The sequence below is a fragment of the Phocoena phocoena genome, chromosome 3 (genome assembly GCF_963924675.1).
Source record: "Phocoena phocoena chromosome 3, mPhoPho1.1, whole genome shotgun sequence".
In the NCBI taxonomy this organism is placed as follows: Eukaryota; Metazoa; Chordata; class Mammalia; order Artiodactyla; family Phocoenidae; genus Phocoena; species Phocoena phocoena.
Window position 1 is genome coordinate 78,362,917 of NC_089221.1, and position 19,291 is coordinate 78,382,207.

Genomic DNA, 19,291 nt, shown 5'->3' on the forward strand with positions numbered 1-19,291 from the left:
CCAGAGAGATTAAATAACCTGGCCAAGATCTGAAACTAGTGAGTTCCTAAGCATATATCAGAACATAGATCCAAAGTTAATTCCCTTTAAAAATTCTACAGTGCTACTTTCACGTCGTTATAACACAAAAGAGGTGTTGGTGATTGATTCACTGTCAACAGGCCCAGCACTATGATTTTATTGTCCCGGAGCTCAGCCATCTTACTGTGCCCAAATCTTTGCAACCAAAAGAAGCAATTTTGTGGATGTCTGGCAGAGGCAGGGTGCAGTTGAAGTTGTAGATGTCAAGGTGGCAATTATGGGGTGTCTGTCCTGCTCCCAGCTCTGTGCTGACCCTAATGGAACACACAAAATACCGAAATGTCCAGTCTACTTCCTTGGTACACTAAATAGACATTGTTTCTTTGAAAAATTCCCCTATTTCCCAAATGTTTCACCAGTGGCAATTGAAATGATTTTAGGTGGTCCACTGACCCCTGAATTAAGTAATATTGAATCTCAAAGGGAATATTGTATTCCCTTTTCTATCCTTCCAATAATCATCAAGAAGAATGGCTTAGCTTGGTGCTAGTATGCTTTTTTTTTTGCGGTACGCGGGCCTCTCACTGTCGTGGCCTCTCGCGTTGCGGAGCACAGGCTCCGGATGCGCAGGCTCAGCGGCCACGGCTCATGGGCCCAGCCGCTCCGCGGCATGTGGGATCCTCCCGGACCGGGGCACGAACCCGCATCCCTTGCATCGTCAGGTGGACTCTCAACCACTGCGCCACCAGGGAACCCCGGTGCTAGTATGCTTTTAAAGCTCCTGCTAATCTCTTTTACCGATAAAGTGAAAGCAGGCGTTTGGTTCAGAGGTTTTGGCAAGCAACAGAGCATTTATTTTATTAGTAGCTTCTATTTATGACAACTGATGCTAACTTTCCATTTGTGATAGTGATATAAATTGTCCTTTCTAAATGAATTTAGGCTAAAAGTGAGCCAATTGAAATAATGATATTTTAAAAGTAATAATATAGGCATATGGTGATAATACATGTTAAAAAAAAATAGTACAATGATATGGCAAGGTAGCCAACCCTGGAAACGGACTGGAATACAACCAAAAGAGAATAGGCAGGGTCTCAGGCAGCCCAGCCTGCAGTAGGTCCTGAACTAGGCTCTGCCCCTGCTCAGTTGTAGGGAGAAGCTACCTCCAACCTCTTTTATAGAGATTAACAGGTGGAAAGTTCTTTTTTATAGAAGAGAAATTGTGCATTAAAAAAAATTACTCCTGTAAGCCTCATTCAAGGTCATAAATAAACAGAGTGACCAATAGGTGACTTTTTTTCTAGGCAAACTATAAATAACCCCTGGAAATAAGATGAAGTTGTTTATAAAAAGATACAGATAATGAAGCTTGACATCATGGTTCTACTAATTAAGAGAATTTCACTTGAGGGGTTGAAACCAGAATACGCAGGTAATACATCTGCCACTTAGTTGTCACAACTAAGGAGCATCTTGCCTCCTGTACAAACTTTCTCCTTAGGATGCAGATATGGGCAACTTAATGATGGCCCTCCTACCCAACACCAGCCGAGAATGTACACTCCACTAAAGCACACATCCCAGATCCAAAGCTTGGTGATTTCACCCCATCACCTGGCTTTAAACACCTTCTGTGTGCCCATGCTCCTGTGTCAGTTCCGTCAGGGTGAGATTTTGTCTCTGTCACTGGAACATGTGGCAGCCGTCCTGAATATGTGCTGATTGGATTAATGCAGGCTGCCACTTAAGCTCCTGATTTTCTATAGTCATTCCAGACAGAAATTACCCTGTACTGTTTTTCACCCCTCCGCAATCTCTGAAACAGAGCAGACTGTCTATAGCATGACACGCATTACCTCTGTGTATCACGGTTGTCAGTATGAAAATTAAATGACTAAGGCACAGCTACACAGACGCTGACCTCCTCAGGTTCTACGAGCATGAAGCTGTTTCCCTCACCCCATAGCCCGGGTTGATAAACCCTGTAAACTCTTGCCACTACTTTTTAATGTTTTTCTTTCTCTACCATTGTTACAAGACTGTCAGGTATCATTATTATTCATTGTCAAAGTACCTGACTTCAGCAGACTTCTTTAAACCTTCTAGAATGGCTGCTTCTAGATAACCAGGCTTGTTAGAACTCGGCGATATGTAAGTATAAATGCGTATACATATAAGAACACACGTAGTCACACATACATACATACACATATAATTTTTCTGGTTGGAATCCAGTGCTCTGGAGAAGCGGGGGGACGCTTTTCCACGACACGGTTGTAGAGTGCTACACGAGCTTAATACGCGGGCTTTGTGACGTTTGTTTTAGCTGCCGAGAACCATTTTCTTTTCTTCTTCGTTCCCAGTTGTGATCAGTCTAGTCAAAGTTTCCAGATAAATGGCCTCTGAATAAGTGGGGTGCTGGTGTAAACAATAAATATATACAGCCTAATAATACTTTGAAGCTCGTTTATCTTTTACAGTTTGAGATTAGCCTGTGCCAAGTTATTTCCCAAGGTAATACCTGTTTTACCCAATTACATCATTTCAGAGATAATGGATACTCATGTTCCAGTCTCCATGAGCTCTGCTGATTCATTTCAGTTTGCCATGATTCTTTTAATTTAAAGTTTTGATTCCTATTAAAATAAAAATCCACCTTCACCAAGAAAGGTAATGTAGTAACTCCCACCAGTGAGTTTAGTTTAACACAAAAACATTCCAATCCTTTCTTGAAAGCAAGTTTTGGTGATTATTATGGACCTATTCCTTGTCAGGTGGGCCTCGGGGCCTTTGCTATTGTTCCTCTCCCCGCCTGGCACATTCTTCTGCCAGATGTCCACATGACCTGCTCCCTCACTTTTCTTCTGCTCTCTGCTCAAATGTCACTTTGTCAGTGAGGCCTGCCCTAAACACTTTACAGAAGGAGCACTCAGCCCCCTTATCCTGCTCTACTTTTCTCCATAACATTTGTCACTGTCTTGCGTACTACTTACTTATTAACTTAATATCTGTCACCCTGCACTAGAATTTAAGCTCCAAGAAAACTGGGACTTAATTTTGTATACTTTTGCATCCCCAGTACCCAGAACAGTACTTGGCACTATAGATCCTCAATAAATGTCTGTGAACGGATAAATCATACCCCATATACACTGGAAACAATTACACATTCAGACCTTGCTCAGACTGTCATGGTCAATAGAAAAATCACCCTTGGCTACAGGATGCTCTAGAAATATCTGACCCAGACTTGGCACATCATGGAAGGCTTTTTGGAAGAGGCCACATCTAATGTTAGCCCTGAAGGATAAGTAGGAGATGTTGGGCTGTAGAGGGATGATGAATGTGTGTGTGTGTGTGAATGTGAATGTGTGAATGTGTATGTAATAGCCTGGAGGCAAATGAGAGCATGATAGCTTCAAGGATCTGAGAAGTTTCTATATGGCTATAGCAAAAATGAATTAAATGAGATAGAAATAAATCAGTAAGAAGAGTTTGGAACTGTGGAAAGCTGGGTTATGCATATTGTTATAAGGCCACGGGAATGCTGGGCTAGTATTTGTAGATCTTCTAATTTTTCAAGAGAAACTGGATTTTGAAAGACTGCCTCAAATTTATAAAAATGCTATATAGACTAAACAAAACAACCACATATTAGGTGTAGCTCCTGACAATTCCCTTTTAACCCCTGCCTTCCACAGTAAGATACACATTTTTAGCCCTCCTTAAGCTCTCCACTAACCATGTTCGCAACTTTATCTTTAATTCTTCCTGAGTCCAAATCCCATCCTATGTCTTATGAATTGTCTGTCTTTCGAACTCAGCATGTGTTCCTACCTGCACAACTTCGTACACGTGAGTCCCTTAGAATTCCTGACTCTTTTCCCTTCCTATCTGAATCATGTTTCCTTTAAGGGATCGAATGGTCCCTTGTCTCCCCGAACTCAGAATGGATCAGTTACTGTCCTCCATCTGGAAGCCACCCCTCCCAGCCAAGGGATTCTGTCGGGACGTGCACTGACAAAGGTCACCTAGGTAGGGAGCTGTACTCTGTGCTGGGTTTATAACTCCTCTGTGCAGCTCATAGTTGGGCTCTGAATCTTAATGCATTTCATCTTCCTTATGTTACTGATTTTGCTCTGGAAAATTGATTTTAAATATCTTTTCACGATATATATTTGCATGAAAGGAAATTGTCAAGATGAGTCTTATTCCCTGTTTTCATGGGTTAACAGCTTGTCCAGTGTCCAAGCCGTAGTAAGCTACGGACCAAGGGCCAAAACCGCTCAGCCGCCTATTTGTATACAGTTTGAGAGCTAAGAACCGTCATTATGGTTTTAAATAGTTGAAACGTCAAAAGAGTAATAATATTTTGTGGCACATGAAAATTTTATGAAATTCATATTTGTGTCCATTAATAAAATTTTATTGGAAAGCAACTACACTTACTTGATTAGGTGCTATCTAGGGCTGCTTTTCACTACAATAGCGGAGTTGAGTAATTGCAAAAGATATCATATGGCCTACAAAGCCTAAAATATTTACTATCTAGATTTTACAGAAATTTAAATCTAGAGAAGTAATTCCTAGACTTTGGGATTTCCTGGATTAGTAAAATTAAAGAATTGGAGAGGAGAGTAAATAAACAGAGCTGCCAACTTGTAGTGTCTTACCAAGTAAAGACACTTAAATGTTGCCGTTATCACCAGAATTTAATAAAAGAAAATGTATTATAGCCCAAAGAAACAAGAATGAACATGCTCTTAGAATAAGGAAAATATTGTGCATTTAAGAGCATGGGGCCTTAGAATTAAACCTAACTGGTTTGAGTCCAGGGTCCAGTTTCTTCTATATGTGGGAAATAGGCCTCATTACTTTACCCTTTTAATCTTTAATTTGCTTAATTTAAGGGATGTCATAAACACTTTCAGAATTAATCATTTTTTTAGTATTATTTCAACAAAATGACAAGTTTCTAGGTTATCCCATTTTGCCATGTCATCTGTAACCAGCTCACATCCTCAGATCTCACCGTACTGAGAATGCCTATAACATGAGGATGTAGCCCATGTTTTGGCATTTATTATTCATCACCTTTATTTATGCATTCCAGTACCAGATTAGTTTTAATATCCTCAAAGGCAGAGACTACAATTTATAATTTTTTTCATTTTTTAGTGCCTAATGGGATACCAAAAATATAGTTAGTGCTCCTATACCATATACAGGTAGTCCTCTTGATGGAGCAGGCTCCTGGCTCTCCACACTGTCTCTTCTGCTTTATCCACAGAAAATACTGAGGTTGAGAAACAAATAAAATCATCAGTCTTTTCTACTTACTAGAAATAAATGACTGCTCTCCAGGGCTGCTTAGGGTGGTCCAGTGTTGGCAATGCAAACATGGCAGAATGCCTCCTCTTATCTTTTTTTGTATAATTCATTTCTCCTTTGGTCATATAATATAGATCACAAGTTCAGGGGCACCTTGCATATCAACCATGTGGCACAAAGTCAAGTGAGGTTCCTATCAAAGTGGGTAACTGGGTCAATAAAGCCTGTGCTTATTGAGAGGAAAATTAATATAGTAGTTGAAATATATAATTTGCTGGCTTAGGAAAAATGGGCTGTGATGGCTCTTTTTTTAAAAAAAATTAACTAATTACAGCAGGATTCAGCTGCTTAAGCTTTAATTCGGCAGAGCACCAAAGAGCCCTCAGGACTCCCACAGAGTTTGCTCTCTCCCTCTCTGCTGGAGCTAAACCTTTGAAGTAATTAAGAAATAATTTTAGAGTAGCCACACATGTAGGCAATCAGACCCAATATAAGAAACACCTGTTTTTACTTCAGTTCTGGCCTGCTTACTAATAGGGCATATTTGTCTTGGGACATTGTGTTTGCTTGTGTAATTGTGCATAGCACATTTTCAGATTTTACCACAGATGGGTCCTGGAAGCAGCTCTGAGTGAGTGTGTCTGAGTAAGCGAGACAAAAACGTTCCTCATCTTCTGTACATACAGACGTAAGCAGAATGAGCCTTGCCCTACCCTCTGCCCACATCATGCAGGGCAAACAGGAAGCTGTCCGTGAACAGCTTTGGTTTTTCCAGGCTTAGCAACAAGCCTTCTTTTGTTTGGTTAACAATTCCAGACCTATCCAACCAAAAGGGGTGGAAAATATACACAGTAACAGCTAAACATTGAAAGTGCTGACAATGGCCCTGATGTCACAGAAGTAGAAGAGGCTCTGACCCAGTGGGAGGATATGTTTCGAGTGTTTGGAGTTTCAATATCGTGCATATTAGCTGCACTTCGACGAATGTTTTCATGATCTAGCCCGGAAGAAGGATGTTCTGAGAAGCACAAAAGAATGGGAAGAGTTCCTTGAAGACATGGAGAACATAGAGACAGAAGAATTGCAAGGAGAACATGACCAGAGGAGAAATAAAACTCAAGTCCAAAGAAGTAGATAAGAATGGAACACGGTATCCAGTAGCCTTGTTTATATCTGTGAATGGAAATGAAGTGGAGAACAGAGGCAATGGGATGGAAAAAGCCATGCTTGCAAAAAGTAGCTGCCTATTCATGGTAAAAGTATTTTCAGGCTTGAATTATCTTTTCCTCAATTTTATACTTTGTTTTGAATGGAGAGAGCTATATAAAAATATTAACTATATTCATGACTTCTGTATAAACTGTATGTCATTAGACATAATTTCTTAGATAGAAGTTATACTGAGGTATAATTCACATACTGTAAAATTTACCCTTTAAAAGTGTACAGTTCAGTGGGGCTTTTCTCATATATTCCCAGAGTTGTGCAACTCTCACCACTACCTAGTTTTAGAACATTACATCCCTCCTCCCCCTAGAACCCTATGCCCAGTAGAAGTCACTCTCCATTCTTGCCCCCAACCTCTTCAATCACTAATCTGATTTCTGTCTCTATGGATTTGTCTGTTGTGGACATTTAATATAAATGGAATCATATAATATGTGATCTTTTGTGTCCAGCTTCTTTCACTCAATATGATGTTTTCAAGATTCCTCCATGTTTTAGCGTAGATCATTACTTTAGGTCTGAATAATATTCCAGTGTATGGATATCTCACATTTTGTTTATCTGTTCATCAGTTCATTGACATGTGGATTGTTTCCCTTTTTTTGGCTATTATGAATAATGCTACTATGAACATTCATGTGCAAGCTTTTGTGTGGACGTATGTTTTCAGTTATTGGGTACGTAGGAGTGGAATTATTGGATCATGTGGTAACTATATGTTTAATTCTTTGAGAAACTTCACCTTCCAAAATGATTGTCCCATTTTCCATTCCCTTCAGGAAGGTTCCAAGAGGGTTCCAATTCCTCTGCATCCTCTCCAACACTTGCTATTGTCCATCTTTTTGATTATAGCCATTCTAATGAAGTGATTAGACACAGTGATTCTTAGTAGCCCTCCAGAATGGCCTAGTACAGGTCAAACAGGTCTGGGTCTTTCATCAGGTTTTACCATCTAATCCATATTATTTTGGGGCTGCAGACTAAGTTAATTAAACTAAAAATATATATTTTATCCTAATTTGGGGCTGGTTTTACCCAAGACTAAACCATTAGTGGATATCATTTAATATGGGTCATGTTTTAATAATTATCATGGGCATCATACATGCATGCTTTCATTTGCAAAGTCAAGTTTTCTGTTAAGTGCTGATATATACGAACTGATTAAGCTGATAACCAAATAGAAGTAGATGAGCGCTCCATCTGCTGGGGTGTGGCCAATACTGACTGTAACTGCTTAATAACCAAACAGAGCAGCACAGGTAAACAACCTTAATAATGAATGATGAGGCCTTTGCTAATGGAGGTACAATGAAGCAATACAACATGAGGTATTGAAAAGAGCCCTGGCCTGGGATTCAAGGGGATCTGGGTTCCAGTTCTGTGAATGAACTGTATCCTACCCTGTTCCCCAGAACTGACTCTTTCCTACCAGGTTAGACATGTCTGCTCTTTGGTTACCACACTCTCTCCGTACTGACCCTAAGAGTGCACTTAAAATGTTTTACACTATTGCTTCCTTAATTGACTGCCTGTGGTCCCTGGATTGTAAGCTCTATGAAGTCAGGGAATCCTTTCTGTTGTGTCTACCATTTCATTTTCAGTGCTTTAGCCCAGTACTTGACTTAAAGCAGCTGGTTAGTAAATATTGTAGAGATCTTGTACAAGTCACTGAACTACATCTTCAACTTAATATTAGAACGGAGTGTTATCATTTACCTAAATAGTACCTCTCTCTACAGATAAGATTCCTTATCTGTAAAATATAAGATGGGATATTAGTAGTACCTACTTAATTGTGTCACTACAGGTCTAAATTAAATATAAGTTAACACCCTAAAATTGGTGGCACACAGTAAACAATCAGTAAATATTCATTGTTATCATTATTTTGATTCTCACTCTGAGGTATCAATTTCTCAATGAAAATTAAAAAGGTCTGAATAAGCGTCTCTCTAACATGCCTCTCAGTGCCAATATTTTGATAATATGTTTGTTAGCGTGATAATCCCTACCCATCGTGGTTCTGAATATTTCATTCCTGGGGAAAGTGGTATGGTTGACACATGTATGTAGGAGCTTGATAACAATGGAAGTGCCCAAATTTCATTCATGGAGACAAAATTCCATTTGATAATTTATATTTTTCTCTAATTCATTCGTGTTTTGGAACTCAGCTTTATTTTTCTCTTGTACATTGATGACACAGAGTGAAATATTAGGGTGAGTTTAGAAAAGTTTAAGAAAATGTCGTGTCCTTTTTGGTGAAATCAAATCCTGTGGGTTGGTTGCTTTTTGATTTGCAAAAGGTTATTACCATAGACCATTTCAAATCCCAAAGTAACTTTCAGAGCACACTGCTCCTTGGGGGAATCACATTATAGGAAAAATACCAGTCCTTTCTGTGAATCCCTGATCTTATCTAGGAGGGAAACACAGTATTAATTCCTGTTCTTCTGAAAGTATTTTCTTGAAAATAATAAACCTCCAGTTAGAGAAGATGGCTGTTACTCAGATTCCTTTCATTCATACTGATACTGATTTGTGTTAAAGGATTTGCTAAATGGCTTTGTCAGTCATAAGTGGATTAATGGAGCATAGATGATAGTGCCTCAGTTGAGCCCCCATCGGTAAATTTCACCCAAAATACCCAATCTATCTTTGTGTTTCTCCTTCCTCTTTCACCTCCCCTACCCAAGACTGAACTTTCCATGTCTCTTCTCCTTTATCTTTCTTTGTTTTACCTTCTATGATCACTTGACATTTGCTTCACCTCCATCTCTTATTTTTTTCTGAAACTCTTGCCTCTTTAACCATTCTATTTTAACCTGAGGACTCAGAAAGTGATAGGGAGAAAAGGGAGGAAAAAGTAGAAGATGGGAAGAAAAATCTGGAGGAGTTGTAGAAACAAAGTTAATTTTAATTGAGGGGCATGGAATGAAAGAGAGGACAAGTTACCAAAGTACTTAAGAGAAACATATGTGATACATTTTCTGGGAAGGCAAGGATAGAGTGTTTAAAGAAAAAGTACCCAGGCTAGACATCAACACACCTTTCCCGACATTGAAAAAGAACTTCAGAAAATATCCTGGTAAAAGAAACATGCTATCTGACTTTTTAATAAATTCACTTCCTCTTTGAAACAGACAAAGTATTTTCCTAGGTTGTTTCTCTCCCATTATTACTTGTGAGCTCTTTTGTTCAGCCAAAAATGCCAGTACATACTCTCTCTGATATATTTGAATAGGGTTTCATGTTAAGAGTAGTTACTGAATTCAAGGACCAGGCCCTATACCGTGTGTGTGTGTGTGTGTGTGTGTGTGTGTGTGTGTGTGTGTGTGTGTGTTTTCCTTTTGGTAAAAGTCCTAGGTTTTACATAGTCCCTTCTTACATCTTAATGTCACTGTACTTGAGATAGCCATAGCTGATTCCACTCAGGTCAAAGAGCATATAGTCAAAATACCAAGTCACATATTACATGGCTTTGAGCCATTTGCAGTCCAAATACTTAATACCCACAAATGAATCTTGGTTGGAATGACAGAAAAAAAAATTTTTTTAAACAAATTTCGTTGTTTAAATATACCTTTTATTGTGAAACGTAACACAATAGAAATCATCTATTCCACAATAAGGTGAGTAAACCTAGATGTATAGCTTAATGTATATTGTAAACACCTGTGTAGTCATGACACAGGTCAAGAAATATAACATTGCCAGCTATAGATTTTTAGGAATCTTGACATCTGCTCTGGTCTGAATGTTTGTGTCTCCCTCCTAAATTCATACCCTAGCCCCAAAGGTTATGATATTAGTAGTTGGGGGCCTTTGGAAGGTGATTAGGTCATGAGGGTGGAGCCTTCAGGAACGGATTAGTGTTCTTAGAAAAGGTCCCACAGGGCTCCCTAGCCCCTTCCGCGATGTAAGGATACAAGCCTGCCACCCAGAAGGGGACCCTCACTAGACCATGGTGGCACCCTGATCTCAGACTTCCAACCTCCAGAACTGTGAGAAATGTATTTCCGTTGTTTATAAGCTTTCCTGACTGTGATATTTTGTTACAGCTACCCAAATGGACTGAGACAACATCTAACAGGGCAAGTCCCCCCAACTTGCTCTTCTGGTGTGGCTTAGTTCTTTGCCACCATTTGTTGTTCCATTTACATTTTAGAAATAGGTTTTCAAGTTCTAACAAAAATACTGCTGGGGCTTTCATTAGGATTGCATTGGGTTTATAGATTGATATGGAGAACATAGTATATTTATCAGTTATTTATTTAAGCCTTTAGTTTTTTCATAGTTTTAGAATGATTTCTGTAGAAGTCTGGCATATGCTTTAGAAGATTTATTCCAGGGTATTTGATCTTACAAAAATTGTGTCATAAAATTTTATAATTTTATGTGCAGAAATCTTAGACACACTTTGATAAAATTTTTCTCCTAGATATTTGATATTTTATAATACTGTAAATGCTATCTCTATTTATCTTACTCTTTTTATATTTCATCATTTAGAAAGAAAATTGATTTCTGTGTATGGATATTTTTATCCTGCTACTTGTCCAGCTATAGATTCCTTTAGATTTTTTTTTTTTAATAAACATTTTATTTTATTTTATTTTATTTTTTGCGGTACGCGGGCCTCTCACTGTCGTGGCCTCTCCCATTGCGGAGCACAGGCTCCGGACGCGCAGGCTCAGCGGCCATGGCTCACGGGCCCAGCCGCTCTGCGGCATGTGGGATCTTCCCGGACCAGGGCACGAACCCATGTCTCCTGCATCGGCAGGCGGACTCTCAACCACTGCGCCACCAGGGAAGCCCTCCTTTAGATTTTTTAATGTAAAAAACCATACATCTATAAATAATCATTTTTGCTCTTCATTCTAATCCTTATACATATTCTTTTCTTGCCATACAATACCAACTAGGACTTCCAGTGCAATGTGAAATAGAAGTGTTGTTCCTATCTTGAAAGGGAAACTTTCAGTATTCTTATCATTAAGCATAATGTATGTGATAGGTGTTTATAGATAATCTTTGTCCAGCTAAGGACGTTTTGGGTTTTTTTTCCTCATTTGCTATGGGATTTAGTTTTTTAATCATGATGGATTTTGAATTTTGTCAAGATCTAGGTGTTTAGGTGCTCATTGTTACTGGAGTCTCCTTGCTTCTAGACCTTTTTAGTGAAGAGAGCTAGGAAATATAGGTATGGATGGATATACTCACACATATACATGAATTTATATCTATCTCTATATCCATCTCTGTGTGTGTGTATATATACCTTTGAGTTCATAAATGGTACCTCCAATTCCAATTCATCTCCACAGGGTTCATTCTAGCCTTCCTCCTTGCCTTATTTGTAATATTTTCTCCAACAAGAAATACCTGGATCCCATTATCCAAAATATATTTACTTATTTTTTCAATCCTAGAATACACATAAAGTAGTTGTAGATTTTCTAACCCATAACCCTGTAAAAAACAAATTTACTAACTAGAGTACTATATTTGTATATAGTTTCTTTTGTCCTTAGCCTTGGAGTTACTGTGAAAATATTGTTTTACTTAGGTTCCTTTTCTTTTTCCCCTACCCGCTTCAGTGTGATTTTTGTTGTTGTTGATTTGTTTTATAGTTAGGCACATTTGTTATTCTTTGTATTCTGTTTGGAGTTGCTTTCACAAACTCACGTCAATGAATTTAAATTTTTGACATAAAATAAGATTAAGTTAATGGTTGTGAAACATTACCATGGTTCTAAAAGCCAGAACTGTATGAAAGGGTACACTCGGAGCAGTGTCACTTTGATCATTCCTCTTTTCTGTTTAAGTTCTCCCATTCTTTCCATTCTGTTCTCACCCACCCTTTGTTGATAACCTATCTCATTATTTTCTCTTTTATCCTTTCTGTATTTTTTTGCACAGATGAGCAGATAAATACATTTTATCTCATATCCCATTTCCCTTACAAGATAGCTTACCACAGATACTCTTATATTTTGTTTTTTTATATTTAACAATATATCCTGGAACTCACACCGTATCAGTTCATAAATCTCTTCCTCATCCTTCTAATTACTGCTGCATAGTACTCCATAATTTATTCAGGTACTCTATAAAAGATTTATGATGTCTCCAGTATGTTTCAGTGCAAACAGTGCAACAATGAATAACCTCGTATGCATGTATTTTTGTATTGTTGAAGAGGTAAATTCCTAAAAGTGGAATTACTTGGTCAAGAGGTAAATGCATACGTAGATTTGTTAGAAATTGCCAAATTCTAGAATGGTTGTACCAGTTAATGTTTGCATCAGCAGTGTATAAGACTGTTTCCCTACAGCCTTGCCAAAAGAGTGCTTGTCATACATTTTAATAGTTGTTGATCTTATAAGCAAAAAATATTATCTTAGTGTTTTAATTTTTATTTATCTAATTATTAGTAGTTTTGAACATCTTTTCATATGCTGAAGGGTTATTTTATATATATTTTTTTTCTGTCAACTGTCTTTCATGTCTTTTTCTCATTTTCCTATTTGCTTTCCATCTTTGTCCCACAAATTTTAAGAATTCTTTTTACATTAGGGATGTAGTCCTTGGTCTACGATATATGTTGAAAATATTTTCTCTTAATGTTGAAAATATTTTCTCCTATGACTTTGATTATGGGTTTGTTTTTTTTGACACATACAAATATTGTTGTTATCAAATTTATTAGTCATTTCTTTTATTCCCTCTAGATTTTAAGACATAGTTAGAAAAACTTCTCCTACAGTGAGATTAAGAGAAATTCACCCATGTTTTTCTTCTAGTATTTGTATGGTTTTATTTTTGCATTTATGTATAATACTGTTTTTAGTATTTGTCCCTGATTTTCTTGGAGTTCATTCTTGTGTGTAGATCTAGTTTTATATTTTTCCAAATGACTACTCAGTTTCCTTAGCAAGCCCATCTTTCTATAATGCAGTGTCGTACCTTGGATTGGATCCTGGAACAGAAAAGAGCATTAACATCTGAGGCGCCATGTTCTCTTGAGCAAATTGTGGATGATATCACTTTTCAAAATACTGGTGTGCAACTTAAATGATGTAACCTATACACTACACTGGGCACTTAATAAATGCTAATTTCCTTCCTATTAAAGAGTTACTATCTGTTGGCTAAGTGTATCTAGATGAAACACTGTCTAGAGCAGTGGTCCTCAAATACTAGTGTTCATGAAAATCTCCTGGCATGCTGGCTAAAAGGCAGATTACTTGGCCCTATCCTTTGGATATTCTAACCTTGTGCGTCTGGTGTGGTTCAGGAATCTGCATTCTACCCAAGCCCATGTGTTATTTTGAAGACAAACCCCAAGAAGCATTAGCCTAAGGGGTGTGCCTATTTCATCCAATCCCATGGTAATGAGTACAAACATGAAACATTTATAACCCAGCTAGGGTCATAAATCACTATATTCATAAAACTATTTTACATCACTTATAGACCAATATTTGATAAAAATACTGAAGACTTAAAAACTAAAAGTGCAATTAGAGTTGATTTTAGTTAGTTTGAAGTAGATAATTTTTGAGACAGATTATGAAGAAAATTAGGAAGGAGGATGAAAAGAGAGCTGTTGTTTGTGTGTTTAGTAAATTTGGGTATGTTAGTATGTTGCCCACTCCAAAACATCCTCCCCTAGAATATGTCAAATGGAGCAGAAGGATAGAAAAAGCATCTTTTTATTGGCATTCCAAAGCTAATTAGACAAAATAAAAGATAAAGGGGATCTCTTCTAGAACAGATTCTTTTTGAGTTCCAGTTAAGCTAAAAATAATATGTGCTTGACTTACACACAAACTTAAATTTTATGCCAGAAAATGTCTCCCCAACTATTGACTTCAATAAATAGACTGATGCTAAAAGCACATGTACTGTTTAGAAGCCATTACAAAAGAATTCTGTCTCTATGTCTCTTACTCCACTACTGATACAGGCAGCAGGTGACAGGGAGACCATAGCTATGATTCATTCACAGGTATTGTGTCTAAAAGTAATTTTTGTGACAGCTCAACCACTGAGTGATTTCAAATTTCTAAATAGGTGGTAAAGTACATCAGCGTGATTAAATGCACTCCCCCAAGAACAAGTGTTTGTTCTCAATATCGTCATGTAGCCTGTACAACTCTAATTTGACAGTCTACATGTTCAAAAACACCTGTCACGATATGTTGAACAGGATTATGTTTTGTGTGGTGAGATGGTGTATGACAGTCAGGCTCTTGACTAAAAAGTAAAATACGAAGTGGCCTCCTTCCTCCAAAAAGGATTCAACTGCCAAGGTGATTTCTTTTTTTTTTCTTTTATCTAGGAATTTTTAAAGATTAGAAACCAACTTTGCCTTTAGAAAATTTGGTCACTTTATTCCAGTTGGGTCATTTCTCAGCTAGGTGACTTTTAAGGAGTCAAATACAAATTGAGATAAGACCACCCCTTGTCTCATTCTAATGGAGAAAATAGAATGCATTGGAAATAGCCGTCAAGATACTATACAAATAATACGCACTTATGTGTATAAGTGTATATGTGTATATGTATATACATGTATACATATGATTTACATCAGACACTGTTTTCTAGTTTGGTGATGATATGTAGTCTTTTGAAAACTATCTGTGTAAAGGAGCATCCCTCACAAAATAAGAGAGGAGAAAGGAACAAATAGATATATGTATTTTGTGTTTGCATAAAGTTTCCAAGAACTTTAAAATTATTATAAAGGTGGTGTGAATTAAAATATAAAACATGAGTATCAATTTTTTATAAATCTGTGTTATCTCCGCCTCGTTCTGTTACATTGCATTCAAGTCTGTATTATGATATCTCAGACTTCTTCAGTGTGGCCTTCTTTGGCAGGACCCAAGATTCCCCTGCCACGCCTACCCCCCACCCATTTCCCACTTCTCAAAAGGAAAAAGAACTAGGTGAAGAAAAGGAAGTATCACTATATAAGCAAATACATACAGGGAGAGAAAAACAGACAGAGACAGAAGGCATTCTGATTTTAGAAATGACAGGAGGGATGATTCACACTGAAACCATGTAACATAGATGCATAACATCTAGTCATTACAGAAATCATGGGTCATAGGCCAAAAATATTGTTGATGCACATATGTATCACCATACACTGTAGCATTAACCAAGCTACCACAGTAAATAAACAGATGATAATGGAGCTAAAATAATGATAAATTAGAATGGAAAGGCAAAAAGAACAGCATCTAAAATGACATCTATTTTAAGACAACAGTGGTACTGCAGCAATACCAGGATTCTGACATTCAAATTATGTGTAGGCATGTAATATTCAAACTCTACCACATTTGATAGCACAGTGTGGTCTTCATAGTATAATACTGAATTTAAGTCCTCAATATGCTTAGTTAATGTGCTAATTTTGCAAATATCAAACTTAAGTAACTCTAATAGCTCATCCATTAATTTAGCCATAAACAGCCTTAAGTCCTATGTGAAAATAAAAGTCTACGGTTTTGTGTATTCCTTACACGTAAGAACTGGGAAAGGATGTACTTTTCGAGAGAGTGAAATATATTAGTAATCCACTTATGGCCTTGGAGCTTACTTTAAGAGTCACTGGTTACATGGCTAAAGGGAAAGTGCATATATTTTTTAAAAGCAGCCATAAATTAGTGTATGCAGATGTCACAAATTGTTTGGCCAGAGTTTCACACTGTTAAGAGCTTAATGAGATTCAGGGCTCAGTTGTCACTGGTTGGGCTGACCTCAGAGCCTCTTTGCACAAAAATACATTACAAAGTTGAAAAGGGCTTTGAGGTCGTGGAGAGAGGACCTTCCTTCCAATAAGTCTGCAGCCGGATTAGACAGACTTGGAGGTCTTTGTAATTGTGTTAGGACCTGAAGTTTACAGTAGCCGTAAGTGACTTGACTGATATCGCAAGTGAGGTGGAAGACAGGTCAAATTTGCACAGTTCCATAATTTCTGAATGTTGAATCAGTAACTCCCAGAGTCATATTCCTAAGATATCAGCTGACAGAGAATAGAATATTTGCCAGAATATTTACCAGAAAATTCAAGCCATACCTCACCTTGAACTGTTACCAGGCCCTTTCCAGATTCTTGGACAACAATACCATAGAAATGAATATCGCTTCCACAAGACCCTTAGGCAAGTAAAGCTTTTTATTAAAAGAGCTTGTGCACAAGGAAGAAGGTGGGGAAATAAATGACAGCTCCTCGAGTAGAAGGGACGGGTTGCTTTTATAAAAAAAAAGGGAGGGTTTATCTCATGATCACTGATAATTTCCAGAAATCATCACACTTCTTTGATCAACAGCAGGTGGCTCCGTGGTGGTTGTCAGGAATAGGGAGTGCTTCTGTGAGGAGAAAGATGCGTGATGATTTTATGCAAGAAAGCACAGGAACAGATAAGGTGAAAATTTATAGTTGAGCTTCTTGTCTTGTGGCAACTAGGTATACTCATCAGTATAACTGAGATAAAGTTAAGCTTTTATTCCTGCAAGCTTAGTTTTTTTTCCTCTGGGAGTCAGGCCCCCAGGGTCTTTGTTCTTTAGCTTGCAAGGCCTGTATTGCCCAAGGCCGGTCCCCAGTCCTTTTCCAAAATGGCTGTACTCTTGTCTGCCTGTGTCAGAACCAAAGTGTCCACCTGAGACTACCATAATATCCTCATATTTTCTCAGCCTCCAGCCAAAATTACGTTCCATTTTCTCTTTTCACAATCAAATTACAATGAAAAACATAATTTTGCTTCAAATGACTGAAAAAAGACCTCAAGTATGGTCAAAGGAGGTGGTATAACATGAATTGAGGTGTCTGGCATGTTGATATAAAAATGCCTGCTCTGGGCTTTCCTAGTGGCGCAGTGGTTGGGGGTCCGCCTGCCGATGCAGGGGACGCGGGTTCGTGCCCCGGTCCGGGAGGATCCAACGTGCCACGGAGCGGCTGGGCCCGTGGGCCATGGTCGCTGGGCCTGCGCGTCCGGAGCCTGTGCTCCACAACAGGAGAGGTCACAGCGATGAGAGGCCCGCGTACCGCAAAAAAAAAAAAAAAAAAAAAAAAGCCTGCTCTACACAGACTGGAGAATTTAGGACTTACAGACACTGGCATTCTGTTAATCTGGAAAATGGACTTGCTTACACAGCATGTGTTTCCAATGGATTCCTGACTCTCACCAAATTTTAGAGCCAGCTTCTTTGAGACCAAGATAAAACCTTAAGTTATCCTTTCAAATTGAATGTGGAGTGTGTGTGTGTGTGTGTGTGTGTGTGTGTGTGTGTGTGAACTTTTCATTTGCATATTGGACTGGTTACGTCTTTAAATTTAGCTTGCATTTTTTTCATTATTTCTCAGAAGTTCAGCTAAAGACACATTTAACCTCATACCAGCCTTATTCTGGACAACTATCCACAGCTATTATTTTAAAGTTATCTACAACACCTTCCAACCTCTAGCTTTTACTCTATAATGGAAAATGAAATCTTTTGCTTCACTGAGGTACACTCTGAATTTCTTGAGATTCTGATTTAGGCAAGAGAATGTCCTTAACTCTTCCCCTGGGTTTTAGCGGTCTGTTTCATCTAGCACCAAGCACTCAGCCCCTCTCTTCAAACTGAGGTCCGCCACTCCTGTGCTCTTTAAACATCAAAATAAGAAAGAGCTGCCAGCAGGCCCGAGTGGAGTAAATTTTTATATGAAAACAAAGAAAAGGTACATACAACTATGGAACTGCCTGAAAATCCAAGGCTGTGTTTGGAAGGACAGCAAATTGAAGGTATTCTTCAGTTCTTCCCTCCCATGTTTATGGAAGACATCTTTGCTTCATCAGAACACTCTTTCCAGTATCAGCTCTATGGAGACAAGGATTGATAGATTGCTTAATTTTGCTCTTTTGTGTGTTTTGGATTCCCAGGACCTAGAACAGTACTTCACGTATTCACATAGTAGGCATTCTATAAATAATTGTTGGATAAATGGAATAAATGACCAAATACAGCTTCAGAATCCTGTGCAAAACAGTACCCTAGGCAATCAGAATAAAATCTGTTTGCCATCCTTGGATTCCGGGTTCTTAGATGCTGACTTCATTGTGAGGATGCCAAGACACAGAACACAGAATTAACAAATTGTTAGCTCACAAAGCAGACCAAGTATCTCTTCTGGCTCTGATCCACCCCACATTATAGCTCTAGGGCTGACCTGCTCTAAGAGAAATCCGAGGGTTGGTGACTCTAACATAAGGTGGCATGGTGCCAATCTTAATACTGCAGGCATGGGGATGACGTTAGATTTCTAGGACTGCTGTAACAATTTACTGACTACATATGGCTTAAAACAATAGAAATTTATACTGTCTCATTTCTGGAAGCTAGAAATCTAAAAGTATCTGCAGTACCACACTCACTCTGACAGCGCTAGGAGTGAGGCTTCCTTGCCTCTTCCAGCTTCTGGAGGCCCTGGGTGTTCCTTGGTTTGTGGCAGCGTAACTCCAATCTCTGCTTCCAGCATCGCATGGCCTTCTTCCCTGGATGTGTCTTTGTATCCAAATCTCCCTCTCTTTTCTCTAATACAGACACCAGTCATTGGATTTAGGGCTCTAATCCAATAAGATGTTTCTTAACATGATTACATCTACAAAGACTCTATTTCCAAATAAGATCCCAATTCACA